Here is a 22,774-nt window from a genome sequence, read left to right as displayed (position 1 = left end):
GATTAGCCATCCAAAGCTTATTGTTGGAGCAGCAAAGGGAAAACTGATTACAGTGTGTAATCTGTACCAAATTTGAGCGCGTTCACTTAATAAATACTCCATTTTGGCACCTCCCGAATAGATGTGCCGTATAAATTTTGGAAAGGAACAGTGTGGTGGTATAACTGAGAAATGTGCTCCCCATCAACTCATGTATTTAAACCTTTGATCCCTAGTTAGTGGTGCTGTTGGGCAAGGTGATAGAACTTTTAGGAACAATATGCCTTGCTGAAGAAAGTATATCACTCAGAGGTGGAGTTCGAAAGCTCATACTTCTGGCTCATCTCTCTGTTTCAGTGTTTGGGTAGAGGTAGGATGTCTCAGCTTCCTGCTCCAATTGCCTGCTACTATGCTTCTCCCATCATTATGTCCTCTCCTTTTGGACATGTAAGCTCAATTAAAGCCTTCTCTTTTCTGTTGCCTTTGACCATGCTAGAAACTAAAAGGTATGCACTGACTCACTTCTGCAGTACCTTAAAGGCCAGTGCTTGGAAAATTGCAAGAACATGTGTTTGTTATAAACAATGCCACATGTGAAAGATGCCACTGAGGGAGAAAAAACAGTGGGGAGGCCACTCAGGAAGAATACTGCAAAGGAGAGAAATGATGTTTCAACCAGATGGAGGATAGTATCATTCTTTGAAATAGGCAAAATTGAGAAATAGCAATGGAACCATTGTGGAACCAGAAAAGGTACAAAAGAGTTTGCACCTGTCCTTTGAAATATCTGCAGGATATTCAAATGGAGGCGTGTGGTGAGTCGCTTAGCTTGAAATTTTTTCAATTGCGAAAGAGATACTCGAGCTGGAGAAAAGATCAGCTGTTGGTCATTGAATCCTCAAGACAGGCCTAGATCAAGAGAGGAGATTACGCAGTGTGATGCAAGCAGAGTTATGAAGAGATCTTATGCTTCATTGGTGTTTCAGGGAGGATCTGGTAAGGGAGTCCTGTATAACAACCTGAAAGTGGATCACACCAGTGCCGAAGATATATGCTAGCATGTCTCTTCAGCATGAAGGAAGAAAGGATTACCTGAGTGAGCTATTCGTACATCTGCTAACAGCCTTTTAAAGCCTCACACTTTCAGAGTATATAAAATTGCATAGACTCGTGTGCAAAGGATGATGTGGTGAATTTAGATAAATACCTGATAAATCAAACACCAGAAGTTACAAAGAAGAAACAGGAACCTGTTAAAGGATTGTTTTAACCCTGCTGGATCACTAACAGGACATTGTCTGAGGAAATGGCTCAACAGTTAAGAGGCCCTATTTCCTCTGCATGGTGGCTCACAACCATCTGTAACTCGAGTGCCAGGGATCTGGTGTCCTCTTTTGATGTCCACAGGCACAAGGCACAACCATGGTGTGCAAATATATGAGCAAGCAAAACATCCATACATGCAAAACAAAATAAAACAACTGCCAGAAACAGGAAATGGGGGAAGAGTTGTATTTGGCTCACATCCTTGGAGGGTTCAGTTTATCATGGTGGGATAGGCATAGCAGCAAGGAAGAGTGGCTGAGACTCCAGATGCTGGTATTTCTGTCATAGGCCATGTGGAGTCAGAATTTCATGGACAGAGACAGAAACACATTAGAGACTTCAGAGTCTGTACCCAGTAACCGGCACTTTATTTTATATCATCATTTTCATCACCTATACCCTGTGATTCATTTCTTTCTATTTAAAAAAATAGCAATATATTTTTACGTAATACACTGTAATCATATTTACCACCATCTAAACTCTCTTGCTAGGTCACATTGTGTTCAGAGTCTGATCATTTCTTTGTTACTCTGCTCCTTTTTTTTTCTAAGATGTATTTGTTTTATTTCATGTCTGTCAGTGTCTTACAAACGTGTATGAATGTGTACAATACCTGGTGCCCATGGAGGTCAGAAGAGGGTGTTGGATCCTCTGAAACTGGAGTTACAGATGGTTGTAAACCGCCAGTTTGTGTTGGGAATTGAACCTAAATCCTCTGCTAGAACAAATGCTCTTAATCATTAAGCCATCTCTCCAGCCTGTTTGTTTCTCTTATGCTTTTCAGTTTTATTTTTTTCAATCAATCCAGAGATTCAGACTTAGAAGAAGAAGCTCTCTGTGAGTTCAACCTACACCCCTTGGTAATCTGTTCCTGGCAGTTTTCTTTGGCTTCGTTTATCTTCTTGACCAAAAGATTAACATATTCTGCAACCTCCTCTTTTTATTTTATTCTTGATGCATTTTTTTCCTTCAGAGAATTGTGTTTACATTTGTGTTGCAGGACATGCGGAATAAGAAGACACTACATCTTTGGAGCTTTGGTCCTGGGCATTTTGCCGTTCTTGTTTAAGGGTTTGCTGATAACCTATTGACAAATATCATTTTCTTGGGAAGGATTGAAAAGTATGCAGCTTCCGCGAGCTCTTTGGGATCCCAACCACTGAGGCACAGTGGTATCTATCAGCTTTCTCTTTATTTACCACAACTAAATTAAGAACACTCAGACTGGCATCCTCACACTGCATCCCCAGACTTGCTCTTCCTCTCTCCAGCTCTCCTTGGTCTATAACAAGAATGCCCAGTACTCAACAGCAGGCACCCTTTGACATGAGGCAAGACACCTTGCTTCATGGGAAGACCTTGTTTGTTTTTGCCACTACAAATTCCTACAACCTAGTCCTTCCACTCTCTGCCCAGAGCATCGGCAGCACCTTCTGTGACCGTGCACTCCTTCTAGAAAACACAGGTTTGCTTTCATTGTCCCCTGCAATGACTTCATGAGAGCTGCTGGCTGAGAAGGAGATGCTTAGCTTTGCCTTGATGCAGCTGAACATCTTCTGGGTCCCATGGTGGGGGCAGGGAAGGCTGTCATGTATCTTAAAAGTTCTACACAGAGGGATACCAGCAAATACTGTTAGAAAATCCTCCCAGACTTAAGAAACTGATGATTTAGTATGGGAATGTTTAATTGTAGAAGTGAAATTTTAGATCAAGAGATTGTCCATGAATGAATTGGCTCATTATAGTAACAAAAGCAAAGGGCTGTTTGAGAAATGGGAACACATTAGGCAAAGCTTTTATCAACATTACTTTCAGAGGCTTCACTGTGTCAGCCGGTCGGTATTTATGCCGTGGGAATTAAGAAATGGCGTATGTCGGAGGTTTACTTTTTTATTTCCTTTTCTTTCTTTTTCTTCCTTTCTTTCTCTTTCTCTTTTTTCTTTTTTATATTTTGAAAAAAGCAACACATCACTGACCAAGTGCAGGAACACATTGACACATTTGAATTTTAGGAGACAGAGAACTATTTTTTTTTGACCTGGTGTTATCTATTCATGTCTATGATTATGGAGAATGATTAGTGCCAGGGTAGTTTAGGTGATTGGAGCAGATGAGTAACATCTAGATCGCTGGTGACATTGGTGTTGGCACTGCACATCCAGCAGAAGTTTGAAATAGAAATAGATGATCCCCGTCATTTCATCCGACTTTGAAAATACATTATTTTATCATAAAAGGGAATGGTAAGAAACAGCAAACACAGAGCTGAAGAGATGGCTCAGAAATGAAGAACACTGCTTTCTCTTCCACAGGACCCAAGCTCAGGTTCCAGCACCTACATTGTAGCTCACAACCATCTGTATCTCCAGTTCCAGAGGCTCCAACACCTTCCAGACTCCAAAGACGTTGCATGAATGTCATACATAGACATATATGCAGGCAAAACACCCGTACATATAAAATAAATAAATAACCAGCAAATTCTGTTTCACTTTTTAAATTATATAAAGTTATAAATATAAATATAGTTTATAAGTATAAACTAATTTATAAATTACAAATATAATTTATAAATTTAAACTATATTTATAAAATTTTAGTATAAAAGTATAAAATCGTTTATAATTTCCTTTTTATTTTTATTACTGTTGTCCAATTATTCATTAAGTTCTGTTCAAAAGCCTATAATCCTATGATTTAAGAAATGGCATATGTCAGAGGTGTACTTTTTTATTTCCTTTCTTTTTCTTCCTTTCTTTCTCTTTCTCTTTTTCTTTCTTTTTTTATATTTTGTAAAAAGCAACACATCACTGACCAAGTGCAGGAACACATTGACACATTTGAATTTTAGGAGACAGAGAACTATTTTTTTTGTCCTGGTGTTATCAATTTTTTTAAAAAAAAAGGGAAAACACAGAATAAAAACAACTAAGTATTTCAAAAGTTAAAATCATGAAATTTGTATGCTTTAGTCAGAAGAAAAAAACTGGGTCCGTTTTATGTACTTTTTAATTCATAATTTCTCATCTTATTTAGAAAATTAATTGCTGGGCTTTGCCAGCAGCTATTCTGTTCTGTCTCTCTGGCTCCCAGTGTCAGCGCGAGAACTACAGGATAGTTCAATATGGGTAATTAGACAGACGCCTTGGGCGAGAGCGCAGTCAGAGGAAGCCTCGATGCTGAGTTCTTACGAGATGAAAATACTGAAATTGTATCAAAACCAAACATCAGAGAAACTTTACCAACTGACAGTAGACAAATTGGAACTTTTCTTCTACCTTTTGTGGAATATTAATTTCGCTCCTTAGTTCTTCAGCAGCATGTAAAACGACATTGATTCCTTGTGTGTCTGCCCACGCAATTCATACAGAGCAGGTGAAAGCGATGTGAGGCCACACCCCGTTCCATGCGCTCTCTCTTGCTCCACGGTAAAGGCGAAGAACTGTTTCTCAAGAGACCGCTTCAGCCACTTCACGTGTATAGTGTTTCTATAATCCAATGCTTGCCAGGGGTATGGTTTTTCGGAGTTTCACTGATGCTGTTCTGAACCCTGCCATGTCATATATTACTGAGTTTCAAGATATTTCAGACAGGGATTAATTCCCCCCTTTTTCTAGTGTGGAGAAAAACCTATCTGCCCCTGCTTGTGAACAAGGATCAATAATGATAGTTACACCAATATTAGCCCTGACTGCTCACTGAAATCAATGTTTGTCCCAGTCTCAGAAGCTTTTAACCTAAACTTGGTATGATCTCTGTAGCAGGCTTTCCTTTTAGGCCATCAACTAGCTCCCAAATCAGGAGATGGAGACTTAGTAGTAACAAATATTTGGCCTTCGTATAGTCTTGTTTCTTGCTAGCTTTTATAACTGAAACTGTTTCTCTTTATCTACATTTGGCCTTGGGGCTTTTTACCTCTCTTTCCTTTTGTATATCATCTTGCTTTCATTGTTTCTCATGTCTGGCAGGCTAGTGGCTGTCTGGTTTCTGGCCCTGGGCGTGTCCTTCTCTTCCTCCCTCCTTCTCTCTTTCTTGTTCTCTCTGGAGCCTTGATTTCTCCTCCTATTTATTCTCTCTGCCTGCCAGCCCCACTATTCCTCTCCTGCCTAGCTATTGGCTATTCGGCTTTTTATTAGAGCAATCAAGTGCCCATCTTTATATAATTAAACCAATGCAGCACACACAAATGTGATATGTCTTTGCCTAGTTAAAATAATATTCCACAGCACATCTCCACCCAGATTAACTCTTGTAAAGATCCCATGACATGCAGTTGTTCTTCATCACTGGCACAATTCCAAGGTGTGGCTCATTGTAACTAAGCAGCATTTCATACGTGTAATGGAAGTCCTTGGTGGGAAAATGGGATATTTCTTCTTGTTCAGTGCTCTGCTGGTACAGGTTTCTTTAGACAAAGACACAAACCTTAGAAGTTATAACAGAAAGCTGTCTCTGTCCACTTACTCTTTCTTGCTTATGTGCTTTTCCTGTTTGTGGAAATGGAAAAAAAATAGAGGCTGCTGTAGTGTTTACTTGGCTCATTTTTGGAGAGCCCAGAAATAGCAGGATACACTAGAGAACTTGAGTTAAGTTCAAGGGAGATCCAGTAGGAGGAGCAAGCTTACAGTTCTCTATTGCAGACTTAGCTAGAGAGACGCTTCTATTGTTGTGATTTGCCTTTTCAGGTCTCAGGAGACTGAGTACTTCCCATCCCCTAACTGCTTGCTACCATTTTTAGCATAATTCATGGGGGGAGGGGATGGAGTGAATTAATGTCTGTGAAGGATCTATCAAAATATAAACCAAGAGCTAAGGGCTTTCTTTCCTTGTGTGTTTGAGTCTCACCATGTCCAGAAACTGTCAATTGTATCCCTCTGAGCTTGCCTGCAGCAACCAGCCTAACAGTGGTCTGACTGTAGGATCCACTGACAACGAAGATTTTCTTTACTTACAGATCACACAGGTTTGACATAACTACACCATAGCTCCTATCTGGCTTACTGATCCTATGAGCACATTGCATTGTAGGAAAAACATTTTAGAAAGGCTAAAATTGTGAAAATATGTGTGGCTGGAGAGAGTAAATTAAAGAGGAAACCAGGGAGAATTTTCTAGACCGCCCCAGCACATTTGCAAATCTGGTAAATAGCCTATGAAGAATTATTTCTGATAGCTTGTCATTGCTAATCCAATTTATAGTCTTTCGATGTGTGTTTGATCAAGTGAAATGAAAAGAAAAAATGATATACTCTAATTTCTATGTTTTCTTCATAGTTCAATGAAACTTAAATTCACAGTGTAGGATAGATGGTTGCCGTCATCACTAACCCTATAAAAGAAGATAATTTAATAGGTGAGGACTATTCTTTTACATTTGGAAAGCAATATTGTCACCCTCTTCTCCTTCAATTACAATGTGTGAAATCTCGTTAGAATTTTATTGAAGATGCTTTTATAGTTCTTTGTGTTTCATTACCTCCCAAAGCAATTTCTATAATATACCATGGCAAGAGCTGCACTCTATAGAAAAGTCCATTCTCCGGCAACATTGGTGCATGCCCCTGGAAGACCAATCTGTATAGACTAATTGTTTCAATGTGGTAAACGTTCTGTCTGTTGGGACAGCCGCATGCACCATGTCAATGATTCTAAACTGGTCATCTAGAGTAAGACTTTCTGTTCTCACTCCTGCTGACACTCGGGACAAGGTAAGTCTATGAAACCTGCCTAGTGTCGTAACTTAGCCTAAGTCGTAGCTCTGGGTATCAGAAACAACTCACTTCAAAAAGTGGCCATGATTTCAGTCACAGTCCAGCTGGCCTTGGTGAGTCTCAGTGGGTGGGTGCACCCCTCGTGGGCCCAACTTCTTTGCTCTTGTTCTCCCTCCTTCTGCTCCTCATTGGGACCTTGGGAGCTCAGTCCAGTGCTCCAGTGTGGGTCTCTGTCTCTATCTCCATCCATCACCAGATGAAGGTTCTATGATGATATGCAAGATATTCGTCAGTATTGCTATAGGATAGGGTCATTTCAGGTTCCCTATTCCCAGCTGCCCAACTGAAAAAGCATGGGATAAAACTGGACTCTCTGAACATGGCGAACAATGAGAGCTGATGAGACGCCAAGGACAATGGCACGTGGTTTTGATCCTACGCAATGTGCTGGCTTTGTGGGAGCCTACCCAGTTTGGATGTTCACCTTCCTAGATATGGACGTAAGGGGGAGGACCTAGGACTTACCACAGGGCAGGGAACCCTGACTGCTCTTTGGACTGGAGAGGGAGGGGGAAAGGAGAGGGGGGAGGGGGAGAAGGGGGAAGGAGGGGGAGAAGGGTGGGAGGAGGGGGAGGGAAATGGGAGGCTGGGAGGAGGTGGAAACTTGTTTTTTTTCTCATTTTCTCAATAAAAAAAAAGATTTAAAAAAAAGTGGCCTTGAAAAATAGCTTCAGGCTGGGCCTGAGCACATCCCTGCAATCCAGTTGCTCATGAGGCAGAATAAAACATTTGAAAAGTTAAGACCTACGTATGCCACAGAACAAGTCCTGACTATCCTGGGCACCATAGTGAGACCATGTCTCAAAATAAAAGATCAATAATAAGATCAGGGTGAGTTATGCACCTAAGTAGGCAGTGGTTGCCTCTCATGCATCCACAAGACTCGAAGAGCAATAATCCCCAAATCAAATCTGATTAAGAATCTTTGTCATACTGGGAAGAGGCCCTGGGAGAATCTGTCTCACCCCTGTGATAATGATCCTCAGAGAAGATGCCAGAGAATGGGATAGATAAAATCCCTAGGACCAGATGGCAGGAGCTTTCAGGTTTTATGCTCCATTGTTAGAGCATCAAACTACCTCTGAGTTAAGGCAGTGTCAGATCTGGGTTTAAAGACAGGAAATATGGCATCTACTTTTCTCCTCATTTTTCTTTATTTTCTGTAAGGTAAAATGTTAATCCTTCAGCATGCCGAGTAAAATAAGCCAGACACAGAAAGGTAAATAAAACAGTTTCTTCTCCCATAGAGGAAAGCTGGAATATGAACACACAATAAAAGCAGAAGAGGAGTGATACCGAGTGACTTTCCTTGGGTAGATGTTAGCAAACATCTATATACTCCTGATGAGATAATGGTAGCAACCCAAAGGATGGATTCTGCTCAAGTCTGTCTTAAAGAAGCAGTGGGTTTATTGGAAGACACTTACAGATGTATGTATATATGTGTGTGTGTGTGTGTGTGTGTGTGTGTGTGTGTGTGTGTGTGTGTGTGTGTGTGTGTGTGTATGTGTAAGGGATTACTTAGAGGAACACTGATGACTAAAACCTTCATTTTACACACACACACACACACACACACACACACACACCTTGAATGGGATATGATTTGTGAAAGCTATAGCCCTAGCGCTCTCTACACGTGCAGACAGCGTGGCAATCAGAAAGTCTCTACTCCCTGATCAATTAGTACTATTCATAACAGCTGGAAAACCAGGGGCCTTGCGAGGCTTCTAAGTTTCAAGAGCTTTTGAGATTCCCATGTTTCACTTTGTCTTATGTTTCATTTGTTTTCTAAGGCTTGTAAGTCCCTTTCGCCCCTTCGGAAGAGAATGTTTCAATTTAGAGGAACTAGCTACACAACTCCTCCCCTGTCTCCATGTAGTGTGTGTATGTGTTTGTGTGTGTGTGTGTGTGTGTGTGTGTGTGGTTTTAACCCTTCCCAACTCTTTCTCACTGAAGCCTGTTTCTTCCCAAAAGGTCATCTGACCACCACTTTGATGTATTTCATATATGTGACCAAAAGAGTGATTTCAATTTGAGCTGCTTGCATGTGAGTGAGTGGAAGCTTACTTACTGGAACATGGGCAACTTATCAGTGGCTGCACCTCTGAATAAAGCTATTTGTTGAAAGAGTGGCAATAATATATGTGAAATAATACAATTCCTAAAACATGGATTCTCACAACTTTGATGTTTAAGAGCCACTGAAAGTTTCACTTCTTGCAAGCATGTTACCCCCCATGCTCTCGGCCGTCAGTTCATAATATTTCCCTCTTACCTTCCTTAGTCTAAGCTCCACTGTAGGTTGCTTTAACATAGATCAGCGGCTCTTGATCTTCCTAATGTTGTGACCCTTTAATACAGTTCCTCATGCTGTGGTGACTCTCAACTGTAAAATTATTTCATTTCTATTTCAAAATTTTAATCTTGCTACTGTTAGGAATTGTAAAGATCTGATAGGCGGGATAGCTGATATATGGTCCCTGTGTGTGGGGTCTCGACCCACAGGTTGAGAACCACTGATGTAGCTACTCCTGAAAAGAAGTAGCAGCCCAACAATATTCCCAAATATTACAGTGATGAACTGAGAGCTCCTCACTAGAGGAAACATTGCTATATAGTGGATAATATTCAAAATATTTAAGAACTTCTGAGTCTCAGAACAGACGTGGTGAGTTTGAGCAAATAATTATTCCTTAAAATCACAAGTGGAATGTTAGAGCCTTGATAAGGACCTGAGACTATTAACTAAGTTAATTCTAGCCTTAAATATGCAATATTTTCTTTTTTATATCACTTCATTTGTGTAGCCTTAAGTGTTCTAAAGCAGTGTTTCCTGGAGGATGTGATGGATTTATAGTAATGTTGTCCTTGTTGACAAGTTATATTGGAAACAGCCATGTTATTTTATTAAAATATTTTAGAAATCGTGTTATTCCCTTTTGTGAAAACTGTCATTCCTCCTTTGATGGGCATCCTCCCAAGGACATCCAACCATCCTTCAAAAGTTGAGTCATGAACCATAGAATCAACTGCCCGCAGACAAAACTGAAGGGCCCAACTTACAAAAATAATTTTAATTCATCATAATTTTTAAATAAAAAGAGCAGAGAAATTAATACCCTAATAATATCAATTTCTACAGTGACATAAAACAGGTATTGTGAAATACTTTGGATTTGCCCAATCAAGTCTAGTCCTGGAAATTCACAATCTCTCAGGAAAACCTTCTTTCTACTTGACTCCTCAATATACTCCAGAGATCTATGACAGGAACAAACCTCCTGGTTTTAAGAGAGACAATACCATAATTAAATGCTAGACTCCAGGTGTGAAATCAGCTCCACTATGCACTTGTGCCAAAGGCCAAGTCCTTGGTGCCTGATTTACTCCATCTAAAAAATAGGAGAAGGATAACCCCCTTAGCCTATTCACATAGTAACTATCGTACTAGGATTTATAAATAAAAATTATTGTGTGTGGAGAAATTTATTTTACAAGCCCAGAAGTGATTACAAGTTGCTAAAGGTCCCTAGTTTATGAATATGGAGAATAGAAGTGGATTATCTAAATTGAAGTATTGTTCAAGTATTTTATTTGCAAATAGATTGTTTTCATTACGCTAATTCTTCAGACTTCATGAAAGGGCTATAAAACACCAATATATTCTACCGAGAATGTAGCAGCAGAATTGGTTATGTGTGTGTGTGTGTGTGTGTTGGGACATGTGTTAAGAAGTACATAATTAAAAATAGTTAATGAAACAGCACACTCTCCAGAAAGCAAAATGCACTAGGAACGAAAGGACCCGTATAGATAAGGAACCCAAATGCTAGGTAGAATGAGGTGCTCTAAGAAGGCATGGGAAAGCACCATGGGGCTCTGTGCAGAGTCCCTTCATAGTGGCAGACCTGCGAGAAGGTGCCATGGAGAAGGCAATGGCAGAGGGCATGAGAGTGACAACAAGTTTCCTGCTGCTTCTTATAAACTAGAATTGGCAAAGAAAGACACTGCCCTTGTTCACTGGGAATATAAAAATAATTGAGAGGCAGAAGATGTTCTCCTTCCAGAAAAGATAAAGGCAGCCCTTGCCACAAAACTCTGTGATTTTGGAAAGAGTGATCTTGGCTAATCAGTTGAAATCCCCTCGTTCTATGTTCAATAAGCCAGACACTGAGAGACCATCCTGGAACAAGCTATCACCTTGCAGTAGGCATTGCCCTTAGTGAATAGTTATTAAGTAGATATCAGAAAATTAACACCAACATATTTATATTGCCCCCAAATAATCTAATGAATATATGTGCATGTATACCTACACACACATTATATATGTGTGCGTGCGTGTGTGTGTGTGTGTGTGTGTGTGTGTGTGTGTGTGCGTGTGTGTTTCTCTGTAGTTTTGGAGCCTGTACTGGAACTACCTCTTATAGAAGGCTGACCTCAAACTCATAGAAAGCCACCTGCCTCTGCCTCCTGAGTGCTGGGATTAAAGACATGAGCCACTATGGCCCTGCCTAGGGAATATTTTTTTTTTTCGAGACAGAGTTTCTCCGTAGCTTTTGGTTCCTGTCCTGGAACTAGCTCTTCTAGACCAGGCTGGCCTCAAACTCACAGAGATCCACTTGCCTCTGCCTCCTGAGTGCTTGGATTAAAGACATGAGCCACTATGGCCCGGCCTAGGGAATATTTTTAAACATGTTATTAACACACCAAAAACCCAATAAGTAGTCATAATAGTTATAAAAATTATCCACTTCAGAATTGTCTAGATATGTAGAATTCAAACTATAAATAATGTCCAAAATAAACTTCTAGTAAACTTTTTAATTATCTCTAAGTAATCAGAAAATGCCCCGGTACACCAAAAAAACAAAAATAAAAAGTAGTGATTGATCATTGCAACATCAGCATGGCAGAATTAATTCTAAGTTAGATATTAACTAGTTCTGAGTTAAACTTTTCTATTTTTTTTCCCGTTGAAGTTCTTGTTTTAATTAAACAGCTGTACTAATTAACAGTAGGTGGTCTAAGGATTATGTGAGGCACCAATTATCAGAATTTAAAAATTAGGTACCTCGAATAATGGGATTAAGGAGTGGGAAAATTTGCATTCATATTCGGGACTCAAGAATATGAATCAAGTAGTTCTGCTTGTTGCTCGGAGAGCACCTGCCACCGATCTGTCCAGACATGCCCGCTCGAGTTATAGAGCAAGACTGTATCTGAGTCTATTAGTGACGAGTTAATGAGAGGAAAGCGCAGCCTCCAACTGTCCCTGCGCGCTTCCTAGATCATCGCAGATGCACATGGCTTTCATTTTCCCAAGAAAGTGGCGTTTACTAAATGTTCTCGTGTATTTCCTGCAACCCAAAGACTAATACTTGGAAATGCATTAGTAACCCAAAATGGCCAGTTTGTGGGCACGGGGCCACGTCTGAGCTGAAAAATGTTTTGATACAGTCTGCTGAGAAGGCTTTCATAAATAACAAATATTTGAATTAGCCAAATAACCCATCAGGAGTGTATCCAAGAGTCTACAGTAGTCTGCTGTGAGCATATGTAAATGACATCTCAGGAAATATATTATAGATATACTGGACAGAGCAGTAAAATACTAGGCCAAAGAAACGAAGAACTAAAGAAGAGAACTAAGGTTTATCTCACTTTCATAAATACTGATTTTTAAAAAGAATTAGGATATTTAGTGATTTTGCAATCCTGGAGAGTGTGACATTAGATTTAATGAATAGTTACAGATTACATTTAAAACTTTTACCAAATTGTTTTCTAAAACCTTGCCTTATATAGAGAAGGCAAAGCTGTTATACATCACTTCCTGAAACTACCTTTGACTGGGTTTCAAGATAAGCAGCTGCCGTGGGACCAGCTGCCGAAAGTGTATTCTCAAACATTGCAGACACCAGACTGCCTCAAACACCCTGTCCAGGACTTTGATCTGGCCCTGCCAGAGGCCACCTGTTGCAGCTTGATGGCCTGGCTCTTGTGTAGTGCAGGCACACGGGTCTTCTTGCTTCTGGCGTGCTTTGTCGTCTTCCATTTTCCACAGTATCTGAGCGAAAATGGTTTCTGCTTGGAAACATTAAAGTCAAATCAAGAAATGAAGCTGCTTCTCAGCTCACCACAGCATAAGGAGCTGCGTGGTTTGAGAACAGGTGTATGTCGCTTTGACTCATTGTTGTACTCGAAGCCCTAGATTTATCGCAGATAGTTTATGAGACATCTTTATTCTCCTCAGAGAAACTCGGGGATAAACCCGCTGCATTGACTATTTCAGTGAAGTGGATATAATGCCTGACCTGGAATATAAAGAGGTGTGTAATCTCGCTGGAGATGCACTACACTAAAGGCATAATGAAGTCATCAGATAGGACACTATGCTGGAGGAGGCCCAGGTAGGGTCTTGTCAGCTCAGCAGGCTCAAATATATAGACTCTTCACAAGTTCCATCAATGGTATTATTATCTGTGATGTTATTTTCAAAAGCAGTGAACAATTCCTTGTTCTATGTGTTTGTGTGGCATATATATATATATATATCAGCTTCCTTTATTAATATATATTACATATATTCCTTTACTTAGAGATATATAGAGATACAGATATATCCCTGAACAAAATGCCCCCCTTCTCACACAACAGTTCTGTTCTTGAGGAATACAGGATTTGTTAAAGCCATGCCACGTATTTCTTTGTTAAAATACATTTGCAACTTCTGTAATTCTAACTAGGTTAGTCACCTGTAGGAATCAGTATGGAGCCATAGTATCTGTACTGCAGCGTGTCTAGGATCCCATCAGCAGAATTTCGATCTTTATGGCAAGTAAACCATCTCCACAGATTCCCACAGCACTCCACAATCATGAGAGCTAGAGACATTGTTGAGGATCGTACCTGAAACCCCGCATGTCACTTTATCACCCCCAGTTCAGCCCTGCTCTGTTCTCTTCCTCGCATGACAAGGCACATTCATGCCACCCCCTAAATAGTGGCTGTCTGGTCCAATCCCAAGATCCTGGGGGACTCCATGTACACATGGACGAAGAGCATTGTCGGCTCTGCACACTTCCTTTCTTTTCGTGCCTTTCCTTTTGACAATTCACTACTTACAAATCCAACATTTAAGTTACTGTAAAAAAAAAATTAGCACCAAAGATCTTTTGAAAAAAAATTACTCTCAAAAACATATGATGGGAAATGGAAAATCTCAAAGAAGCAGAAAGTCTTCAGAGTGAAGGGCTTAGTGGTTTGTTTGTTTGTTTTAAGTAAGTATATAAAGGCATTAGAACCACAGATGCATTCGTTGAGTGGGGAAATTTTTATTTTATTTATCATCTCCCCTCATCCAACTTCTATTTATTAATATTCATGAAATGTTTAGAACTCTTTCTGGCATGCTGTAAGTTTGCTAAATAATTAAATAAGCACTCAAAGTTATTCTGAAATCAAACTCTAACAATATTTCTTCTTTGGTTAAAAGCTTTGGTGGATTTTTTTATTTTGAATTTAAATATTTTTACGGAATACAAATATAAATAATAAATAGTGGTTACCAGAGTAACAACGTGGGAAAGGATGGAAGTCGGCGTGAAGGGACACAAAATAGCAGCTATGTGGATGAACAAACAGAAAGATCTCCTGTAAACCCAAGGGCTGTACAGGCAACAATAGTGTATTTGTAGCCAAGATGTTAGTTTAATGAGTAATTTATGCTGTTGATCTCATGAGCATGTGAGTTGACAATGAAGGCAAATATGCACCTATAAATTGGTAGTCCTTTAAACTTATAGTGGAGCTAAAATTTGGTTTTCCTTTCCCCATGTGTATATATGTTTAACACACATATACTGCTATGGTAAAACAGCAATTGTATTGCAATTGTGCTCCAGTATTCAGTATAGTAATATACAGTTCAGACTCGTAGCCTATGAGCGATAGGCTATGCCACAGAGTCGAGGCCTAAAGTAGTCTAGAAGACTAGTTTTTCAGGAGGGACCTTAGATCATCACACGGGAAACAAAATGGTCAAACATTTTGGAAACAAAGAGGTCAGTATGACATCTCTTAGTATGTACCCTCATAAATAAACAATGTTTAGCTGCATATGAAAGAATCACAAACCTCTCTGCCTTGGGTGAGTCCTGCACTGTCCTTACCCAAATCTCTGTAGCACCGCCTGCAGCAATCCTTCAGAACTTTCTACCACAGGAAAGCATTGCCTCTAGCTTTCATGACATGCTTTCGGCATAATTTATAGCAGCCAGACTCTCCTTCAAGAATCTCTCCAGCAGGAGGACTCGCGCGGCAGCACCCAACCATTCCTTGCTGGGAACATTCGTTTGCAGCCTCTCTCTATTTCTGTTTCCATTTCTACCTTCCCGTGACCCCTTATCACTGCCGTCCAGGTAAGTGATAAGTAGGTAATCTACTCTCTATGGCGTTCTTCTCAACCCTACATAGTCAATCTCTTCATCATCCATCCCACTCTACTCTGATAGAATCTATCAGAGGTTTCACCATGGCAGCCTGCATTGATGAAACGCCTCCAAGTTACCAGAGATATTCTTGTTTTAACATGTATCTTCGGCATAGTGATTCCGTGAGACAGGCATTAATAACACCTTCATTTTATAGAACATCTTCATTTATAGACTCTACAGACCTGGAGGTTGGAGCATCTAAATTTAGATGCCCAAAACTTTGTGTTTTGAAAATTAAAGTTTAACACTAGCTAGCTTCATCTCTAGGGCAGCCTGCTTAAAATCCGTGTCCTTTCTTACTTCCCTGCCCCTACTCCAATACCCAACAAACCCAGGAAGTGCTGTGGAAATATGATCACAATCAGTTCTTCTTCGTGAGGTCAACGCAATGAGGGGCTTAAACTCAAAAATTCAAAACATGGATAATGCTTTCCTGCAATAATCTTTTTTTTTCAGTTCTCACCACCTTCTTATTAACTGATAAAACTAAGACTGCAAGGCCACAATACGCAGCTTGCAGCCACGGTGATAACAGAAATTGAAAATATTTAATAGTAAACACAAGCAATGTGTTTATAATTATTTTGTGAATGAACTTGGCAAAACTTATTTGATAGAGATCTATCCATTCAATATATGCAATTATATGTGAGTTATTATTTTAAGAAGGTCTTTCCCTCTATAAAATAACATTTTAAACGAGAGAGAGAGAGGGATGCTCAAGTATGTAATCCAGGCTCAACTCAAATTTGATACCCTCCTCTTGGGATTTCAAGTACAAGCCACCACACCAGAATTGTATAAAACATCTTAAAATATAAGGGATAATGTATTTCTACTTATAGTTTCTAAAGACACTGTTAAGCATTAAGTCTGAATTACATATATTTTCCTGGTCTTTTCAGTTCATGGCCTCTTCTCCTCAGCCAGCCTTCCTGAGGTAGGGATAGCTAAGAATGTGAGCATTGGAATCCTTCAGCCTCCGAGTCTGCCTTGCTCTGGGCGTACAGCACAGAATGCAGTCACTCCTTCCTTCTGAGCATGGTTTCTCACCCTTAGAAGTCGATTTTCTTCATTTCATCATCTGTAAAATGTTAAGTTAATGCCCAACTTAAGTGTATTTTAGGGTCAAGGATTGCTTTCAGCGTAAATGTCTCAACTTTCTGTTAGAACTCCCTTCCTTCCTCCCTCCTTCTTTCCTCAGCATGGATCCTACCCTAGAGTATAGTTGATATACCCAGTGATGCTCATTTAGAAAAAGTATGGTTTTCCCCTCTCATCAGGTATCTATTACAAATAGTTTCTTGGTTAGCGGTGGGACTTTGTGCCCACTTTCCCTTCTCTATGCTGGGATTTTGTCTGGTTTAAACGTATGCAGGTCTTGTACATGTTTATATGTGTGTCAGTCAGTCCTGTTGTGTCTGAGAGATGCTGTTACCCCCTCCTTCCACATACATCCCTGTGTATCTAGGGGAGAGTTTGGTAAAGACATCCCGCATATGGCTGAGTACTCAAGGTGAAAGTCAAAACAAACAAACAAACCAAAAATAAAAATCCAGTAACACAAAAACATTTCCAGTTGTGAGTCTTTCTTAATTACCATCTAATGCAAGAAGTTTCTCTAATGAGAGTCCAGTGACCCTTTGGAGAATTTCTTTGGTGTCTGTTGTGGTGTTGCTTTCTAGTTTCTGTTCGTTCGTGCCCTTTCTTTCTTTCCATTTGGTTGAGCCACTGATCTGTCCATCTCGTTTATCTTTTCCTTTTTATCTTTCTTCTCAAATAACTGACTCTTAGACAAACTGAGTCTTTGTATGGTTTTATTAAATAATAAAAAAAATTGTTTTTTCTTATTTTCTTGCCATATTCTGTATTGGGTTTTATTTATTCCTGCTTTCCAAAATATTTGGGTTGCATCATTAAGTCATGCATTGTACTCTTTCTGATTGTTTTAATATGGGCACTTAGAGATATACATTTTCCTCCTGGAACTATGTCTAATATTTTCCAAAGGTTTTGTTGTGTTGCTTTCGTTTTCATTTATTTCTATTATTTTTATTGCTTTCTTAACTTCTGCCTTCAACTATTTATCATTCAATAATGAGCTGTCCAATCTCTATGAGTTCATGCACTTAGCACAAATTTGTTTACTATTTTAAGCGTTATTGCCTAAAGGTTGAATAGGGTACATGGAATTATTTCAAGTTTTCCACAATTGTTAAGGTTTATTGTGTTCCAAAGTATGACCTGGTTTTTGTAGAAGCTTCCATAGATTGCTGAGTAAAATGTGGCTTTTTTTGTTTGCTTGTCTGTTTCGTTGTGTGGTTGTGTTGGTGTGTGTGTGTTGGGAGGTATTTGGGTGGAATATTCTATAGATATCTATTAGGTCAATTTGATACAAAAGACATTTAATTATGAAATTTCTTTGATTACTTTTTGTAAAAATGACCTACTCAAAGAAAATGGGTGTTGAATTACCAATTTTTTGACTGGTGTTAATCTGTTTCTTTAATTATAAAGGTATACTTTATTTTTATTTTTGGTAAAATTGAATGCACCAGGATTTATTGCATATGTGTAGTATTGTAATATTTTCTTCATTAGTTGACATCAAGGTTAAATGGTATACCATTCTTTGTCTCTTCTAATTAGATCTGTGTGATGTCTATTTTGCCAAATATTGGTATAGCAATGCCTTCTTGCCCCTAGTCCCACTTGTTTGAAGTATTTTTTCTATACCCTTTCACTTTAAGGTGGTGCCTACGTTCAAAGATAAAGTGAGTTTCTTATGGACAACAGCAAGATAGATGTTCATTCTTATTAACTAACCTGCCTTTTGATTGGAGAATAGAGGCCATTAATATGTAATTTGTATCTCATCAAGGCTGCTTCATTTTTTTATTAAAGTTTCTTAGCTGTGTTTAATCCTCTCCAGTTTGAAACATTGTTTCCAGTATTCTCTTTTGGTTTGTTTTGGTGGATAAGATTTTTTTTATGCTGTTTGTATCATTTTAAGATTTTGTTTATATGTATGGGTTTTTTTTGTCTTTGTTCATTATGGATGGCACTTTTTGTAGGTTCAGTACTCTAGTTTGGCAATCATGGTATTTTAGAACTTAGAATGCATTGCTCCAGGACCTTCTAGCTTTCAAAGTTTCCACTAAGAATTTAGCCATTATTCTCATGAGATTTCCTTTATATATGACTTCTGTTTTTATTTTTCTGTTTTCTACCACAACTTTCAATACTTGTTCTTGGTACTTTGTATTTAGTGCTTTTATCTATGATATTCTGTGGAAATTTTTTTCTGTTGTTGTCTAATTGGGTTTGCGTGTGTTTTCTTTTATGATCTTGTTGAAGAACTGGTTTTTGCCATTGACGTGGGATCCTTCTCCCCCATCCATGCCTATACTTGTAAGAGTTGGTCTTTCTCATAATGTCCACATTTCCTGCATGTTCCTTTCTTTGCTTTAAATTTTTTCATGTTCATTGCTTTTGTTGTATAATTCCTCGACTTTATCTTCAAATCTTCATAATCCATCCAACTTGTAAATTATGTTCTACTTATAAAGCTTTTGCTTACTTTAAGTTTTCTAGTTGGGACTTTTCAGTTCCATCTTCATTTCATTTTCAGTTCTCTTTAGTATTTCTAACTCCCAAATTCTCTTTTCAAATCCTGAATTGTCTCTGTCGTCTCATTCACCACATCACTGTGTTTCTTGACTTCACTCAGGGATTTCTTGCAAACCTCCTGAAGTTTAATGAAGTGTTTGTTCATGTCCTCTTTAAACTCCTTAAATTCTTCAATAAAGTTTATGGTTATTCTTTTAAATTTAGTCCTGCTATTCGTCTAGGTAATTTTCATTAGAAAAACCTCTGTATAGAACTAGTAAGGTTTGATGGGAAACATGCTATTTTGGTAATTTTTATTTTGGTTTTATTTTGTGATGTGTTTTTTTTCAATCATTTAGAAACATATAATGCCAATCAACTTACCTTGTACTAATAGCTGCAAAGGTGTTCTAATCACTGTTATAGTTTAACTAGAAAGCATAACACATAGATAGAACAAATCCCGTACTGGGATCCCAATTTAATGAGTGAGAAATCTTGAAGAGGACTGGAGGATGAGGAAGAGCGAAGGGCATGCCTCCTACACTGTGGCATGCTCACAGTTGACAGCGCGCCATGAGATAAATATGAGCCTCTATGAATTGTGTTTTGTCATAAAGAAGTGCAGTTGTAGCCATTAACTACAGTTTTCCATCAGTCCCTCTAAGCAGGATTTTGCACTGGATAAAGACAAAGAATCAAATGAGTTCATCCCTATCTCTTTTTTAATGAGCCTCTGAAGTCTAGGGAGCCATCTGCACTGTAAATGTATTAGTTACTTTTATGCTGCTGTGATGAAAGTGCCACCATCGGAATAACTCAGAGAAGGAAGAGTTTACTTTGGCTAAGAGCTCCAGAGGGATGAGCATCTGTCATGGCAAAGAAGCATGGCCGCCAGCTACGGGAGCATGACGCTGAGAGCGCACATCCTTCACTGCAAGCACAAAGCAGACAGTGGGAACTGGGAGTTCTGTAAGCCTTTAAACTCCCAAAGCCTGATTGCAGTGACATACTTCCTCCAGTAAGATTGCACCACTGAAACCTTCCCAAATGGTGCAATCACTGGGACCTGAGCATCCAAATGCCTGAGATGATGGGGAACGCTTTTCATTCAAACGACCGACCGCAGTGAGTTATCTCTTACTCTCTGTCCCCAATGAATCCTATGAACCCTAAAATAGTTGAATCCTTGGCAGCCCATGAGACTTTTCAGGGTCCTCATGGTTTCGCTCTTTGAGATGAATGTTGACAGAGTAGGCAAAGATGAGCTGTGGATCGCACGGATATAGATTTCAGGGCAAATGCTAAGCTCTAACTCGTTTATTGTTTGATTTTCAGCAAGTTATGTGGTGTTTCTGAATCTCCACTTATTAAATTTTAAATATGGAAAGTTGTACCTCATATATTAACCATAAGGGTTTTCACGTCTTGGCATACAGGCTGGGTTTGGAACTCAGCTGTAGAGTGCTTCTCTCGAATTTTCAAGGCCCTGGGTTCCATCCCAGAACCACTTGGCCGGGGGCTGGCAGACTTGGCTTCTGTGCTAGCGCTTAAAACAAACACTATGGACAATTTTTTTCACTAACCCAAGCTCATTTGCAGTTATTTTCATTTGACAATAGAAGTTTCTTTCTCAATAGCACCTTAAAATAGTTGGTTTGCATAATAACGAATTGGTTTTCATAGAAATGGACTTGTTCACTAAATAATCAGTAATGGTATTTGGTGCTTTATATTAAAGTAAGCACCCTGAAGAAAACTTTATTAATCCCAAATGATCAATAAATAAACAGCAATGAACACCAAAGAAATTGAAGAAAATTAATCTTTAAGTTAAATGAGCAGTTGGTGTAAGTGAGAAAGTAGCATGAGCTCTTAAGCAAAGCAAAACTGGCAAAATCCAGATACTTGCCGCACTGCCCTGGGACCTGAACTGTAGACCTGGTCCTCACCCTTGACCCAGGGACCTCAGAGATCACATCACTTTCATGAGTTTAATTCTTCTCATTATGAGACAAAAACAAGATAAAAATCTACCGAGACTCATTCAATTCTGCTGTTTTACAACTGGCAAAATAGGAAGAATCTTAGCCATTAAAATGCTACAAGCAAATCCCAACCCTTAAACCTTCCAATCTTTCTTTTAAAATTGTATTTAGCAAGTATAATTGTTTGTGGAACAATTTTGCAGTATTGAGTCTGAGAGACCACAGGCAAATCCAGGTCATTTCTCCAAAGTCAAATTGACGGCGACTGTTAACTACTGTAAACATCTGGAAAGCCATCTGCCACCATCCATGCTCCTGTCCTCACTCTCCTCCCTGCATGACATACCATGTCCTGGATAATAGTGTGACCCACAGGAGCACCTTGCCTTTGTGTCTCTCAGGGAAAGGACACTGCCAGAGGACAGCCGATCTCACAGGAGAGGCTTTAGCTATGACCTTGCTCCCAACCGGAAGCATCTGTTAACAGGTTCTCGGGATGTTATTTTAAACCAGAGAGTGACATTTCTAGTCAGAATACACGTTAATGAATCTATTCGTGTGTCATAAGCTGCCATGTGCACGTCACTGTGGCTCTACCAGATGAATGCAGGTTCTACAGCTGGGGTGCTGGTGGCCTGGGACAAGAGTCTGGCAAAGAAGCAAAAAATTTCCGCACAGTGTAGTGAGAGCCAATGTAGACTAATGGGCATTAAACTCCAACATCATGTGCAGCCTGTCAGGACCACTGGTTCTTTTTATAGCAGTGAAATTTTAGCCTTAACTCTACCTTTTTAATTTTTTTTAACCTGGCTTGCTATGAACCACTTTGATGAAGTGAACTTATGGTAAAACCACCTTAAACCAGATCCATATTCCAAACTAATGACTTTCTCTTTTGCCTAAAATGTTGCCCTGTCTGTTTTTACTGTTTACCTTTCGGTTCAGTTGAAGGTCACCGCCCCTCATAACCCTTGGTATTGCTGAACCCCTTCTCCTCATTCTTTTATTTTTGATTGAATTTCTCTTCTCTTTACATCTCATCTAGGCAGCTACAGAGCAGAGCTTTTGTCACTATTATTGCCTACTTGTCATCAATTGTTATTTTATTACTTGGCATTTTAGGTATAAATTATGATCTAAAAAAATAAACTTTTACAAAAAAATATAAAATATTGACCTTCTAACTAAAATTATAAATTGTCAAATTGGCTGTTGGCCTAAGTCCTAAATATTATTTTATCCCTTTGAGCCTTGTTCTATTTCATTCTATAACTGAGTCTCAAAATGTTTCAGTTTGCATTCACCGAATGAAAATTCCCTGACTCCCTCCATAGTTAGCAGAGCACTCCTAAAGCATCTGCCCCCTTGCCCGACATTCTTGCTTCCAATTCTATAATAGCCTTTGGTTAGCAAATCAAAGGCTCTCTGACTCTAGTAAGTACAAGAATAACTGCAGCAGCTTTGTAGAATGTAGTTGTCAAGGTTGAGGTTGTAGTTTAGTAGGAAGTACTCGGTTAGCAAGCTTGAAGCCCTGGGTTTGATCCTTAGGCAATAGTGCTACGCATGCATGTACAGGTTTATATACACACACCTAAGC

The 22,774-nt window shown here is 39.2% G+C and overlaps 1 protein-coding gene and 1 pseudogene across 7 annotated transcripts in view; one reads left to right on the top strand and one right to left on the bottom strand.

Annotated features, from left to right (window-relative positions):
• Positions 1–22,774, top strand: part of B3galt1 (beta-1,3-galactosyltransferase 1) — a 501,059-nt gene that overhangs the window by 298,647 nt on the left and 179,638 nt on the right. The window lies entirely within an intron of this gene.
• Positions 2,108–13,979, bottom strand: LOC142856737 (small ribosomal subunit protein eS6-like; annotated as a pseudogene).

Source organism: Microtus pennsylvanicus, chromosome 9 (genome assembly GCF_037038515.1).
Source record: "Microtus pennsylvanicus isolate mMicPen1 chromosome 9, mMicPen1.hap1, whole genome shotgun sequence".
NCBI classification, from domain to species: domain Eukaryota; kingdom Metazoa; phylum Chordata; class Mammalia; order Rodentia; family Cricetidae; genus Microtus; species Microtus pennsylvanicus.
This window is presented reverse-complemented; position numbering and strand designations above follow the sequence as displayed.